We start from the raw sequence: 16378 nt of genomic DNA on the forward strand, positions 1-16378 counted from the left end.
GTTCCTAGATAATGTGAAGATCACAGAAAAGGCTGCTACTACAGCTATCAGCACAGTCAGGGTAGAGCTGGACTGCAGAAGAAATCCAGTGTCATTTTGTAATATCAAGGATGGAGTCCTTGCTAAGAGACATCAGCTTATACAGACGGTAAACATCCCTGCGAGCTATCCTGTCCATGCTGGCTTCAACATTTCCAGTGGCTCCCTGAGACTCCTGTAGAGATGTGGGAGCAGGTCTGTCTTGCCTTTTAAGCTTTGTTTCTCTACGTTTCAGGGCTGCTGCTATATGGACTCTGCTACCTTAGCACAACAGAAATTGGGTTTTGGGTTGGGCCTGTGAATGGGCAGCCTGTCCCCAAGTTATAATCAGGTTCTGGTCTTCAGCAGGAATGGGCTGAATCAAGAGAGAGAATGAGAAAATGAGACCCTACCTCTACGTTTCTCCTCAGGTTTTCAGCACACCGTGGCTTGCTGCAGGAACTCCTATTTTACTTCTTACTTTTGATAATCATGATGAAAATACTGCAAAGTTGTTCAGCTGTATAGATTGCTGTGGTGGATGGATTTTATTAAAGTAATACAGTTTGCAAAACTCAATGGTAATCTAGTTTATTAAGAAGTATATGGCACAACATTAACTGCTGCAGCATTCACAAGCAGCAATGTTTTCTCTGCCCTAATGCACTTCCACCCCCTTGCCCTGTCCTGCACAGCAGGTGCACGGCCGGCCTGGGAGACGAGCAGAGACCCCAAGCAAGGACCCTTGGCTTCCTGTGCTCTCTGATGCTCTCAGCCCCTGGCCCCTGTGAGCTCTCTGGTGTGTCACTTGTCTGCTTCTTGCCTCAGTTTTACTATTCTCCTCACCTGTGCAAAGTCTCACAGTGAAGGGAGCAATAGAGAGGAAAACTCCAGTGCCTTCAGCCTGTGCCATGTGGGGTCTGGATTGGCTTGTTCTTAGGATTGTCCAGACACCTTGGAGAGGATGAGGTGATACTCCTGCCTGCTGCCAGTAGTTCTGCTGCCAGTAGTTCAGACAGCCAGGGTATTTGCATGGGGAGGTCCAGGAAGGAGCCCTCCACTCTGGCAGGGAAAGGGAAGGACCTTGAGCAACACTGGGGTTTTGCACATCCTAAAAACAAGCCCTGTTCAGTCTCAGAAGAAAGTGACTCCTTTTTGCCTTAAGCATATTATACACCAAAATTATATGGAAAACAGCGTGGGTGGAGGTGTGTCTCAGAGGCCCCCTTCTCCTGAATGGAGCTGTGCTGGCTGTGTCCAGCTCTATGATGCTCTGCTGACTTTTGGGAGATACAAGTGTGATGTGTGGAGAACACGGCTGGCAGCACAGGACAGGGATGTTCCTACCCTGGGGTGCCTTTCAGAACCTCTGCCAGCCAGGTGGAGGTAAGAGAGCAGCCTCAACGACTCCCAGGATAAAACTTTACCCTGGGTTCTCCCTTTATTACCTCCAGGGGAGCGCTTTCAGCTGCTATGAACATGACAAAATGGGAAACTCCAGGCCTACGCCATCCAGGCCCAGACTCGGCCCATCCCAGGTTCACCCGGGCAGAGGGTGACAGGTGAAATGTCAGTCCCAGGCCTGCGGAAGCCTCCCTGGCCCAGGAGGAGCACGGGAGCAGGGCGGCTGCCGGCCTCCCCTCATGGAGCAGGAGGCAGGGCCAACAGCCTCCAGGCTAGGCGCCATGCCACGGGCGGCCTTTTGGTTTCATTTCTGACGGGCTGACAAACACGTCGGTGTGGCCACAGCAAAAGCTAAGGAAGAACATAGAAAGTGTTGCAGCCTGGAGGAGGAACTCTGCTGTCCCATCTGCCTGTATAGGAGCCCTGTGTCACTTAGCTGTGGTCACAGCTTCTGTGAGCGGTGCACCCAGGAGGCGCTCAGTGCCCAGCAGCAGTCCCAGGCCCCGTACCCCTGCCCTCTGTGTGAGGTCCAATTGGGCCCAACCTGGAGCTGCACAAGGACTTCCAGCTGTGCAGCAGCGTGGAGACGTTTCTGGCCACCAAAGGGAAACAGGACAAAGTTTACAAAAGTTTTTTGGTGCAAGGAGCCAAAGATTTGATTATTTGGCTTCGAGTTTTTCAAAAGCTAAAACTTTCCAGCCAGGACAAATATTTTGTGGAAAACCTGAACTTTCTGGTTTCATTTTTATTCAAGAGGTATAAGAATCTGGCATGTGTGCCCGTTGAGGCCATTAATGGGTGCTGGAGGTGTGAAAACACTGCTAGAGGCAGGTGAGGAGTAATGAGCATCCTAGGCACCAGAGCCAGGCAGCAATATCCAGACTGTCTGATCCCTGAAGAATGAGCTCTAACATCACCCCTGAAATCTGCTATCATACATTATAATAGCACTCAATGACTGTGATATCTTTTAAAATAAACAGTTGGGTAATTATGTACCAGTATTCTGCTGATCTCCTGAAAAGATGGTTGCTTATTACCTTATCCTCAGATGCCACAAATGCTGACAGATATGAAAACCAAGGATTTGGATCACATTAGGCACACACGAAGATTGGCAGGAACAGAATTTAAACGGATTAAGTGTGATTTATTCGTTTAAAGTGAAATTTACTTATTCAAAGGGAAAGTTATTTATCTATTAACCTACCACATACAAAGTCACAAACATATAAAAATTAAACGTTGACTTGAAAGACTTCAGGAATTATATTGGTTTTGCATTTATGCCTTATCTTTATGAGGAGGCAGGTAAACCCAGGTTATTGTACGGCTCATTGTAAAGACACTAGTGCTGAGGAGAGCAGGCAGGTAAAAGGTACGCTTGCCATTTTACCACCTCCACAAATGCCCAGTCCATGTTTTCTAAGAAATAAGTGATTGTCTAAGAAATCAGTGTATGTCACCTTCAGCAAGTTGTTCTGCGAGATATTCAGTTGTTCTGGAGTATCTGCAAAGATACTCCAATAATTGATAAAATTATCAGGCACGGCCCAGTATAGGTCTGTGCAGCTGTTGGTGGTCTTGGGACTGCTCTGTGAGAGCAATTTCAAGCCAGGGCTGTACAGGGATGCTGTGGCTGTGTTAGGAGGGGACAAAGACTGCCTGTGCAAGGCTGACTGGCAGCAGGTGACTTCCACTGACTGCACTGCTGTGGGTTGCCTTCCTCATCCCATCTCAACCCCCCTGGAGAACAGTCAAATCAATAGCTTAAATTTATTATAATAGACATAAATTTATTAAGGTCTCAGGATCTAGCATGGCTCACTCACAATAATTAATTAATTAGGAGGAATGCTCCTTATGAAAAATACTGGCTATTATTATTATTAGACCTATAGAATAAATATGTTAAGCAAGGAACATAGAAATTTCTAGTTAGAACAGCAATCAAATCAGGAGTAAAACTCAAGTGTCATCTTGATGCCTAGCTTCTTGGACTATAACCACAATTAGAGAAACAGATAAATAGGAAGAGGTACCATCCAAAATAGGGAAAACACAGATATAATAAACTACCAGAAGTCAAGTTTCTCATGACCTCCCAATAGCTCCATTGAAAGAACCAGCTGGGAAACTACACCATTTTTTTGTGGTTGACTTCAGTCATTTGCACTTTCCAGTTTGAACATAACATTATATATACGTTACAGTTTTCTATCCTTTAAATAAAAATATACAAAAATAAATAAAGTGGGCTTTTCAGTGCTTACCAATACAGTTCTCACATTGCTAGCTGAATTTTGTCTGATATTGTTACTATAGCAGGATAATTTTCATACCTCTCTGTTTAATCCAATAGTCTAAACGAACACTTATTATAGGCTTCTTTTTAAAGCCAGTGTAAAGGTCAGATACAAGCCTAATAAACAAAGACTCAAAGCTGAAGTGTTGAGCTCATAAGCCACTGCACTATTTTGTTTTCTGTTCATTTAGACCAATACAAAAAGAAGAACTTCTCAGCTGCAAAAGCTGTTCAAAGAGATGAAGACACAGATAAATGAGAAAGAGAAGATCCTCAGTGACATTTAATGCATTGAGGAATCACAACTGGCAGATATTGTTAAACTGAAGAAGGAAATGGAACGGAAGAGAGGTGAGGCTGTGCAGCATCTTCAGTCCTTGCAGAAGATCAGACAGCAACCAGACACTTTCCTCTTCCTCAAAGAAAGCAGCTGTTCTTCATGCATATGCCTATTTCTCAGCCAGCTTCCCTTTCTAGAAATCACACTGAAGATTTTTTTATTATTTATTATTTTTTATTTTTTATTTTCAATCTATTTGTAGTAATTTAAACTGGCACTGAACAGGTACCTTCCTCCTGAAAACATTTGTTCACTTGTTTTCTCAGAGATGAAGACCATAGGGTTCAGTTTACAAGCAGCTGTGATGCTCCCATACTTAAATTGTAGTGAAAGCTCTTGGCTACAGAGAAAACTGTCTCAGTTTTGGTTCTGTCTGTGGACAAGCTTAATAGCTTGACAGATTTATTATGCCTTCTACTGCAAGTGATACATTTAATTTATAGCTTATCACTTCCTAATTGATGTGTGTGTCAGCTGTAATTTGATGGTGCAAAATTGCGCTGACAATAAGTTACAGGTTGATTTTGCTGCAGCAATAAACTCCTCAGTCTTATAAATGGCTGGCTCTAACAGCTAGCTGGATTTTAAGATGTCATCTCTGTACCTTGTACAAATTAAAGCTGCGTTTGAACTTAGATTGTAAGGATAACTTTGAATCACCGTGTACCTAGGGGCTGTGCTGGCAGCAGTGCAGTTCATTACTCATAGCTGTGCCACAAGTCAGAATCTAGCCTGTAGGATCAAAGTAATTTTCCAGAAGTCTGGACACCTTTTAATGTGTCTGGCATTTTCTTTCTATCACGACGGTCATTGTGCTAGAACAGCAACCTGCAATAGGTCAAAACACTGTTTGCACAAGAATGTTAGCTAAATGGCGCCCCCTTTCTCATTTTCAGCATTTCAAAGTTCCTTTGCAAGTCTAAGTGATGGGTTAATACCAAATAAATTGCTACCTACAGCAATTGTGACTCACTTGACCTTAACAGAGGCCATGCTGCATGTTGCCAAAGCACCCTCCTCTTTGCAGAGTCCTTAATTAAGGAGTTTGTTAACTTTCCAATGCTATATGGCTTTCCATGGTGCAATATCTGTTTGCATCCTAGAATTGAGAGTCTGAGTTTCAGCACCCACAGGACAGATATGTCAGTGAGGCAGCTGGATCAGGCCAAGATCAACAGCTAACAGCTGCTGATGTGGGACTTCACATCCCGCCTGGACTTGCTGCAAGCTGGGCACAGCAAGTGCCCTGCCCTGACCGAACAGCAGCACGCGGCCGAGAATTGGCACAGACCCTTCCCTCAGCACCCACTGCTGGCTCCTTCCCTCAAGGGTTTGGAGTGAGAGTTCAAGTGGGATTTGTTTTTTTTTTTTTTTTTCGAGTGCAGTGTGAGGTGATGGAGAGGGGAGAGGGAAGGGGTAGCAAGACCATTTCTGGGGTTGAAAAATAAGGGCTCCAAACCGGTGTAAGGCCAGCTTCTCCTCCCTCTGCCCTAGTTCCCTGCTCCCATCTGCCTGCCAGACAGTGGATTCCCAATCCCGGTTTTAAGAAACATCCTCTTTGTTTGCCCACCACCCTCCCCATCGAATTTATCCCTGCCCACGAGACCCAGGTGCACAGTATCAAGTCCCACACATGAATGCATTGCCAGCTTTGTAAAACATTATTCTCAATCTTATCTGAGCCAACTCACTAACCAGATTCAGTGGGACAGGTTAAACCTTTTCTTTATTTATGAAATATTTCTCCAGCAGTTGTTCATTTAAGGACTGTACATCCTCTGCTTCTGTGCTTTGGTCTCAGGAAGGGCCAGGAAGATCCTAGAAGGTTGTCTTTTATCTCAAAAGAGGGGAGTCAGATCCATTGATGTCTCTTATTTTGTTATTCCCAAGATGTGGTTCATGTTTTACAAGGCACTAACATCCACTGCTGTTTCTTTACAGTGGGGTTTCAGCTGCTGCTATCTCTTCAAACTGTAAGTGTCCAAAAATACTAGCTATTCCTCAGGACTCTGGCACTGGGACTGTGAATCTTGCAGAGAAAATCTCTCACCTAAAAATGCCAGCAACATTTTGTTGCATGCTTCTCCTCTCCTCGATAGAGGTGAGACCAGTGGGAGTGCAGCCTCTGGGAACAGGGCACAGTTCACAAAATCTGCAGAAATCTGTGGGAACTCACAAGAGAAATCAGTTTGAGGGAGAGGCTGGTTTTGGTTCAGTGGTTGGTAAAAGCCTGAGTCTGGGAAAAAACAAAGAGGGGTTCCCACTGATCAAGCCTAGCACCTGAAAGGATTCCCAGACAAGTCCACATGCTACAGGAGATATTAAATCTGTGAGCACTATTACTTTTCACATATCAGTAATACTCAAACAGATTTCTGCTGGGTAGGATGTGGTACATTTTTTTCTGTAAGCTTTTCTGAAGAAAACCTATTTAGAAGTTATTTGAAAGACTTAATTGCTGTTTTTCTGCAACTAAAATTCAGTTCACAAAAAAAGTGTTTTATTTTATTTTATTTTATTTTATTTTTAAATTCAGAAAATATGTGGTGCTTTCTTCTCTACTTTTTAATTTTTGGAGAGGAAAAAAAGTCCATTCTGACAAATATTTCTTATGGTATGATTGATGGTAAATCTTTTACTTTGGAAGGGATATGTTTGAGAACAGCTGTATAATGGGGGATTGAGGACAATGTCGTCTTGCCCTAACTGCAAACATATTTGTTTTACCACACACATGTAACAGATGACAAAAAAAAAAAAAAAAAAAAAAAAAAAAAAAAAAAAGCTATTAAATGGAGTTTAAGAGTGCAGCTTAACTTTGGGTAGTTGTTTTGACTTTAAGAGAGCCAGCCTCAAACCTAGAGATGTACCTTAAAGTCTTGCTACATTGCAACTCCTTAGTCTTGTGAGCTTAGTCTTTTACTAACATATTAATGTCTATGTTGAATACAGAACTACGCTCAAAGCAGGGGAGGGAGGAGAATTTTTTTTTCTTAAGGGAACGCAAAACTATAATTGGAGGCAACTTGTCAAATACATTATTAGTACAGCAAAAAAATATTGCTTTATTGTTTCACTAAGTAAATCTTTTCCATCTCATGTACTTCTACAGTATAAAATCATGTACTTCTACAGTATAAAACCAACTGAAAGGATGAAATGGCAAACATGAACAAAATGAATGGTTCACATAGATAATGGTCCGCAGGGAAAAAAAAAAAAAAAAAAAAAAAGACCCAAAAAAATCAGAAACGAGGGGGAAAGGAAAAGTTAAACATTGTTTAAAATGTCCTCTAATTCTGGGTACCTGCCAAGTGCCTTGGTTTTCCCTGCATACCTACTAAAGCAATTCCATAGCACATGCACATTTTGTAAAGAAGGATTAACACAAATATAAGAAAATCTCCAACAGCTGCTGGCTTCCAGACCATGGTCCATGTTGCTACTGGTCTCCACTTAGAGGATTTACAAATGATATGCGGCGCCCTCAACACTCCTGGTAAAATGAGAACAGTTTCCCTCATGAGTTCACACAAGATAAATCACTGAAAATAAGAACACTTATAGGATATAGGATATAGGATAAAGAAAATAAAATTCGGCATGTAAGGAATGAAACTCATTTAACATCACAAATGGCCTTGGGAAAAGGACTCAGCAGATGCACCTGGTCTTCTCCAGGAGTTGTTGTAGGAGCAGTAATACTGTCTATGTAAAGAGCCACTCCCTTCGTTATTTCCATGGCCTTGCTTTCCTTTGCCTCTTCTGAGGACTGGAAGGTGGGGATCTCGGCTGGGGAGGCATGGGGCTGCATCCACAGCGGGGCCATGCGTGGGGCAGTGCACACCTGGCAGCAAACATCCCACACACAGTGCGGCTCCTGGCACAGTTCCCAATGGGCTCGGATTCTGGTGCTCTTCCTGCAAGACAGATGCTTTATCACCACTGCATTCTTGAAGCATCCTGGACTAGAGGGATGGGTAGAACTTACTACTTGCAATAATCAATATATACCTAATTGTAGGTAGTAAAAACAATAAAAGCAGCAAAACCCACTTCAGATTTAGAACGACATATCTGTTCAATGTTTAAAGGGGCTGCTGAACTGTGGTGGATCTGAAGCCCTTGCTCTGCCACACACTTCAGCTGTCAGCATAACAGAAAGCACACGGCCACATTTTGGGAGCTCAGCAGCAGCTCAAGGTGACTTTGCAAATATTCCCTACTGCTCCAAGCCAGTGGGACACAAAGGACAGCTGCCCTCCACCACTCAAATGAAGCAGAAGAAATGAGCCTGTTCCTCAGCTCTTTCATTACCTAGGCTTCTCCCTGGCTGCCAGGTGCTTATTGCTTTCACCCTGGATGAAAGAGCCATGACCAGCCAATGCAGCCCAGCTCTGCTGCTGCAAATCAGCATGGAGTGAGAGGTTTACTCAGCACCATATTTGAAGTAACTCCTCCCCTCTTTGTCTCTCTACGTCTCTTACATTTCAGCACCTCTGTAACCCAATCTGCAATACCACTTCAGCATTTCCCCAGCATAAACCCATGTTACAAACATATTCCCATGCCTCCCGCCACAGGATGCTGCGGGAGAGCCAGGGTACTGCTTTTCCCCTCTCTAGCAGAGTGAAAGGCAACTAGCTGCAGGATGCTGAGGAACTCCTGCTCTCCCGGCATGTTCTGGATAGATAGCTACCTACTTGCTCGCAAGCTGCTCTCATTTTTTTAACATCATTTCTGACAGTCTTGGAGGAAAAATGATGCTACTGTCCCCAGGAAGGATGAGGTACTGACTTTGCCTTTCCTCTAATGCCAGCAATTGGTTTCCAGAAACTCCAAGCCCCTGGCAGAAATTTCTGTGACCTGTTTAGAGAAGGGTCCTCCCAGAAACCTTTACCATTCACAGCTGTCCAGTTCTCACGAATGGAGTCACATTCACAAGAGGTGTTCAGAACAGCTAGGAGTAGAAGCCAAGAAGAGTCCTTCCGAATCAGGCTGGGAAAAAGCTGTTTGTGCTTCAATGAAGAGCTCTGCAGCCCTCACTAGGCAGTGCTAATGCTGCCTTTGAAGCATTGATCACAGATAATACAGTACCACACTAAGATTAAAATACTTAGATTAATTTAAAACCAGCGGGGTTTATTGACCTAAACAAAGACAATAGTTTTCTGGAAATGCCTATCATCTAATTTGAAGGGAAAAGTCCATGGAGCTCTTTATTGCTAGGCTCACTGGACTCGAATTTGTGGCTGATGTAAATGCTTGCCAAAATGGCACAGAAGGAGGTGGCTCTGTTGTAGGCTAAATTAACGTGATACAGGAGATAAGGACTTTGTAACAGCCGCTATATGGCAAAAACAAAGGATTTCATTTCAAGTAGCTTGGAAAAAAATGTATTTTTCAATACTGCTACAGGCTCACAAAGCTTGGGGATGAAAATTAATATTTAGGGATGCAGTTTTTCTGAGTTAGATAAAAGGCTGATGCTGCAGTTTATTTCCCCATATGTTTGACCTGCTATAGGATTAGCAAAAATGGACTCCTCTGAATTTCAGACTAGTCATACTTTTAATATTCCTCAGATTAGCCTTGAGGAAGCAGAGAAGTGAAAGGCTTGATGAAAGCAGTGTAAGAAAATACACCGGAGTCCAGTAGTTATTTAACTAGGCCTTCTATCCCACAACAATGCAAATAATAATAATAGTAATAATAATAATAATAATAATACCTAATTAGTTGTTGTTTCTAGGAGACCTTATTGGACTATGGCATACATTGAGAGTGCAGCAGTTCTGCACAGCTATTTGTACAGAACACTCTTTCTGTAGGCCTAGCCTACTCTGTTCAGCTCCTGATGCTCAACCAGGTAGCTTGGCCATGCTCCTTGTCCCCAGTTAGACTGGCTCCTAGCTCCTAGCTGGCTGCCTTCTCCTGCTATCCCATCCTGCCGTGAGGAGCACAGAGCAATGTGGCACATCTGCTGCAGGAACTCCCCTCTCTGCAGGCAGGGGAGCATCTCCAGGGCTGATGCTCGTGCCTCTGCAACCTGGCAGCAAAGAGGCAAGAGCAGCTGAGCCCTGCCACTGTGATCCCCCACCCGCTGCTGCACCAGCAAGCTGGTGAAGGGGAAGTGAGACCTCACTGAAAGAGAACAGCAGAGGGTGCATGGGTGGGTGCTAACTGTGTCTTTTATCCCCAGCTGGTCTCTGACAAGCAATACTTGTCCTCTTTCTCTTGTGGGAGACCAGACAGGCTGCCCATGTGGGGAGGCAGGTCTGCACAAGCTGCAATAAGCAGATACAGACCTAAGTCTCTGGGAAGCAAGTTTGGCACTGCCCATCTTCCTCATCTCCAAATTTTATCAACGTTTTGCAAAAGCAGGCCTGAACCCCAGTGAAAGACAAGGAAGCAAGGATAAAGAGAGAAAAGAAGATATTTTTAGCAGCTTTCACCATAGCCCACCTGTCCCACACTGGAGCTGCAAGGTGTGGCAAGGCTCCCCAGGGCAGGGAGCGAAGAGGTGGCAGGAGGATAGAGCTGAGCTAGAAGCTGAGCAAGGACCAAAAGGAATCAGAATTGCTGCACAGCATTGGTTTTGACAGGGCAGAGAGGACAGATGAAGCCCTTGCATGTAGCCTGTCTAGGAGTGTGCTGAGGAGACCAGGGTACAGCAGGACTATACGAGAGCTGATGGGCAAAAGGGGAGCAGGAGTGCTGGGGCAGTGCTCCAGTGCTGTGTGCGGGGCTGTGCAGCATTATGTGCATGGTGGAACAAGATGAAGTGGTCAACCGAGGTTTTTCAGGTTATTTAGCAGGCCAACAAACTGCTTTCTGGAGATCTGCTATCACAAAAAAGATGGGGCAAACTGGAGAAACAGAGGCAGCAGGTTGGACATGTAGACTAGGCGGGATGGGGAGGTGGCACATATTGGTGTTTGTACATCAGCAAACCTCAGGTCAAGTTTCTTGGCAAGATTCTGGAGCATGAGAAATCCCCAGACAGATTTCTCCAAGGCCAAAGGTTCCCTAAGCACAGAAATTAGTTAACTTGATATACCTTAGGAAAAGAAAAACAGTTGTAAGTTAAATGATTTACTCATCTTAAATATTTAGTTAGATTTTTACCCACTTTTTAGAAAATCAGTGTACAATAAAAAGAAAAAAAGAAAAAACACAATCCAACAATAGTCCATATACAGTTAAAAGGACAAAAATAACAATAGTGATGATTCTGAAAAAAAAAAAAAAGTGATTTTTTTCTTTAATATCATTTTCTTTGTGTTCCATGAAGATACTATTGCCCTGTTTTTCTCAAGATGACATGATATATTTGATGATCCAAATTGTTCCATAGCCAACGTCTCTAAAGACAATGAAAAGGCTATAAAGCCTGTTTCTTTGTTTTGTGGTATTAGGTTTCTGCAGAGCTCCTACACAAAGGCAGTCTCTTAATGCTTTTATAATAGATGTCAGTCCTCACAATGGTTCGCTCTGATGGTACTGGAGTCACCATATACTTCAAACTCCATCAAAGCTCCTGTGTTAATCCCTAAAAAGATTGGGAAGTTAGAGCTGCTGATGATTTTGACAGCAGATAGCTAGTGGAGAGGAAGGTAACTCTTTTTTTTTTTTTTTTTTTTTTTCTTTTCAACTTGCATCTTCCACTTACCATCATTTTTAGTTAAAACCTTGTTTTAAAACCTTGTTTTAACTAGATGTTTACCATGTGAAGTATGCTGTTTTCTACAGAATGACAGCCCTTAAAAACAAGATTTTTAGCATTTGCGTAACACCAAAAAGCATGGAATTTACAGGTTTGACGTTAGTGTCGCTTTCTCCAGTCATACATCGATGCACTATTTGGCAGCTCAAGGTTCCACATGAAATGCAAACATTAGGCAATGTTCGATTTCAGATAATGTATGCTTTTCTGTGCAAACAGTGAAGGAAAGGTAAGCGGGGCTGGGTACAGCTTGTCTGACTGTGACCCTTTAGTTCAGAAGGAAAAAAAAGAGTATGGAACATTTGACTGGAAAACTAGTATTTTTAAATACAGAAATGGCCAGAAATCCTGCGTTCTTCACAACTGAACATACTTCCCAGATAGATCTGGATACTGAAGTAAGTAATATGAAGGTTTTCAAAAGACTTTTTTTTTTTTTAATGAATATTAGTGGTACCCGAAAGCACAGTGAGGTCATTTTCTCCTTAAGAAATTGTTATGGTAGCCCTAACAATTATAGCCTTGACAAGTTTTAGGTCAGTTTACCTGAAGTTACCAACAGATTATTAATCTTTCAATCTGAAAGTTGGTGTGACTTAATTAACTAAAGCATGGATTCTTTACTGGAATTCCTTTGTGGTTTTGTTTGTTTCTGGGTTGTTTTTTTTTTTTTCTTTTTGTGGTAAGGATTACCATGAGTCACTCTCTGCACTAGACTTTTTCAGGCCTCTCATAATTCAGAACATACTTGGAAAGAATTAGAAAGTAAAAACTGAAGCATTACTAGTGCCTTTGCCATGGAAAAAGCCAATTAAAAAAAGTGCACATTTTTAACTCCTTATACTCATGGTGAAGGCACAGGCAGAGCAGGCAGGTACTTGGCTCTCAAAGCATAACCCGGCACATGAAATGCTGTTACCTCTGTGCCACAGGTGGAATGCACTGGAAGATGAGGTCTTCACCCACTTCCAGTCTTGTAGTAGTGCTACGCGTGCTCCTTTGTAGCTTCAGAATTTCTCCCCTTCTTGTCCTCCGGCCCTCTCCCCGCACCTCAGGCCCCCTTGTAATATACAATAAATGTTTGTTCATTGTCTTTGTTCTGTTCGAAGAGTGGGGGTAGTGAAGGTTCCTGGGTGATAAGAAACTGTGAAGCGCCTGGCTGGACATTATGAAATTCCTTACTTAATGTAACAAAAGAGTACATAAAGGATTCGCTTGAAACCAGCAAGGAGGAGGGAGCTCCCCCCACCCCCTCCCCTTCCCCCCCTTCTTTCATCTTCTGCTTAAAGTCACTGTTGCAAGGCTCATGTAACCACTTCTTGATAAGTTGTTAACTAGTTTGGCAGCATCCTGCCTTCCTGCTTCATGCTTGGCCAACATGACCAGATAAGGGAAAAGAAGTTGAGTCACAATGCAGAGGAAGACTACGGCCTTCATCTTCATGACCACCAAAGGGACTGAGACGACCCCCTGGCAACAGCATGAGCAGCCACAGAACATACCAGGATGTGTCACGTATACTGGAACCACCAGGCAATAAAAGGAAGATTCTGGGGGAGGGTGGGTGCGTGCCATTGGTAGAGCCTGAGATTCCCCGGCCGCCCAGCACTGTTTTGTTTGTTGGCTGCTTACTTAATAAAATCATTTGCATTATTGGACACGACCCTCTCTGTCAATTAATTGAGAGCAAATTTGTAACAAATTTGGTGCCGTGACTCGGATGAAGGCAATTTGACTGAAAAGCTCTCCGGAGGGGGCGCCCCGCCAATTTCGGCGGCCTCTGTTGAGAGTGATTTTCATTCAAACCCTTCACCGACGAACCCTAAAATTAGCAACAAGCAAATAAAGCTGGCAACCCCAAGTAATCTTTGTGCACGAAGACCGAATGAAGACTCAGGATTGAGTAAGTATAGGCCGGTGTTCCGTTCGGTTGGGGTTGGGTTTCCTGGAGCACGACGTGTGAGACGTCCCGTGTGAGACGTCCAGTGGGACGAGGCGAGTGCAGACCCCTCGGTAGTGCGGTTCCCACATCCCGCGAGGGACTGGGCCACGAAAAGGGGGAAGCGGTGTGTGTGTGTGTTTGAAGGTGCTCCGGAAGATGGGACAGAAGAAAAGTAGGCCTTCTGGTCCCATGGGTAAGGGAAACTCTAGTGTGAGTTTACCGGATAGTCCACTGGGACTAATGATTAAAATGATTAGTGATTCCCCTTCTAGGCGGGGAAAGAGTAAAGTAAAGTGAATATGCACACCTTTGGATTAACTCAGAAAATGGAGCTAATCTCTATCTCCTAAAAGAAAAAGGAGGGAAAGGGAGACGTGGCATCACCTCCCTATATAACCCCTCCTATGCCCACAGCCCTCTCCCTTCCAGAACCCGCTGATCCCCAATTTTCAGGGGAGTCGCATAGTGAGATTGACTCCAGTGCTCAAGGGCCAGTAATTAGGAGTCAAACTAAGTAACAAAAACTTGCCAGACAGCCCGTCTCAGGCAGGAAACAGATGGACAACAAGGACACAAATTAGCTCAGACTGATAAGGACATTGCAAACTTGCAAAATCACTACATTCTAGATAAAGGGTGAGAAGTATACTATGAGGAAGACATACAGCCTTCCTCCAAAGACCACTGCCCACGTCCTGAAGACCCCTGCCCACAATTCTTGGAAGAATCTGCGCAAACACAAAGGACTGATAAGCTAATTAGCATAAGAAGCGTGAGTAGGCGGGTTTAGGTAATTAATATGTATAGGTGTTAATTGAATATCCGTTGTTCTGCTGTGAGATAGTTTGTCACATTGGGTATGCACGTTAGGTGGAAGGATCCCCCATGCATCCAGTGCTGTCAATAAAGAATACTTCGTCACTAAGAAGAAATTTTGACTTCGTTCTTTAAATCAATCTGGCACCCCAGATGGGACAACCTCTCTGCCCGGCTGCAGGACCCACTGGGAATAGGACTCCCTAGGGTACCCCCGGGATTTCCTGGAGGGACTCCTTGACTCAACGGATCACTGCGGGGGCAGACAAGGACCCCATCGCTGTAAGCGACAGTATTCTTTATTTTGGTTTGTTTGTTTGGTAGACCGGTCATTTGGTGCTGCCTATAAGTCAGAAGGTAACCTTCTTCAGGGTAGTGTTGGTGTATACTTTTGTGGCTAGCATCTTAAGTATATGTTGGATCAGTTTTGATGGCATTTAGTTGCCTTTGGGAACCTTGGCAAAAGGTTTGCCTTTAAGGTTCATTTGGTACTGTGTTACTTATTTCAGTTTTCTGACCTATTGAATGCAGAATTTGACTCTGATTGTTGTTATTGCGATTTTAGCTATATTTTTGGTAATAATAATAGTTTCTTGGTGTTGCTGTAAAAAGATACCAACGTGCTGCATGTTGTAAGTGTTAAAGGGGTATCTTGAAAGTGTGAATTGAAAAAATGGGAGGAAAACAAAATGGTGGAATTGTAAAGAAAAGTCCTTTAGGATGTGTTTTAAGTCATTGGAAGGATATTGGAGAGTCCGCTGGTGGAAGCATGAACAGGAAAACATTGGTAACATATTGTAATCAATGGTGGCCGCTTTATAAGCTGGAATGAGGAGAAAATTGGCCTTTTAATGGAACTTTAAACTATAATACTTTGTTAAAGTTAATGTTTTTGAGAAGAGAAGGGAAATGGGATGAAATGTTGTATACTGCTATGTTGTTTCAGCATCTTGGAGGGAAAAGGTATGGAATTAAGTTGGCCTCTGACTGAGCTTTTGGTGCTGGCATTAGAAAAGTACAGGCTGGAGAAAGATAAAGGAAGTGTTAAAAGGGTTGTTGAAGGTGTTAAAGGTGTGGCATGTAGTATTTGATAAAGCTGTTTGAAGTTGAATGAGCAGGGAAAGAGGATGTAGGGATGTTAATTGTTCTGCCTCAACCCAAGGCTGAGATCTCAAAATCACAGTTGTGAGCCCTCTGGGGCAGAGGGACCATGATGGGTCCAAAAGAGTTGTCATGGAAACAGAAAAGCAGTTAACTCTTAAAACAACCTGAGTTCACATGTGAACTCAGATTGCCAATGGGATCACTCAGGGAACTTTCAACGATTGCATTCCCCTGACCGACCCCCCTCCCCAACTGAGAGGGGGGTCTCCCCGGAAATTATGAACGGCTATACAGAAATCTGGTTAAATTGGGAATTGAGAATTTGTTCCAACAAGATCCAAAAGAAACCCCTATGGAATTTTTGAACCAACTTTTGAAATGCAATGAAAAGAAAAAAATAATAAAAATTTGGACCTGGCTTCAGAAAACAGAGGCAATTGGCTAGCCTCTTTCTAGGGCAATTAGCCCACTGATATCAGAAAGAAATTGTCTTAGGCTGCAGGATAAACTCACAACAGCCAGGAATAATGGGGACCTGGGGCATTTACCCTAGCAGGTCCACTGGTTGAATAAAGCTAGGGAACAAAGAGAGGGCCTTGAATTTTTTTGTTGGTTAAAGGAGCTTCTTTCTCTGTGTTAATTACTCTGTAAATGTAATAGGAGCAACTGGCTAACAGGAAAAGGCTTTTTTTTTTTTTTTTTTTTTTTTTTTTTTTTTTTTTT

Source organism: Oxyura jamaicensis, chromosome 13, assembly GCF_011077185.1.
Source record: "Oxyura jamaicensis isolate SHBP4307 breed ruddy duck chromosome 13, BPBGC_Ojam_1.0, whole genome shotgun sequence".
NCBI classification, from domain to species: domain Eukaryota; kingdom Metazoa; phylum Chordata; class Aves; order Anseriformes; family Anatidae; genus Oxyura; species Oxyura jamaicensis.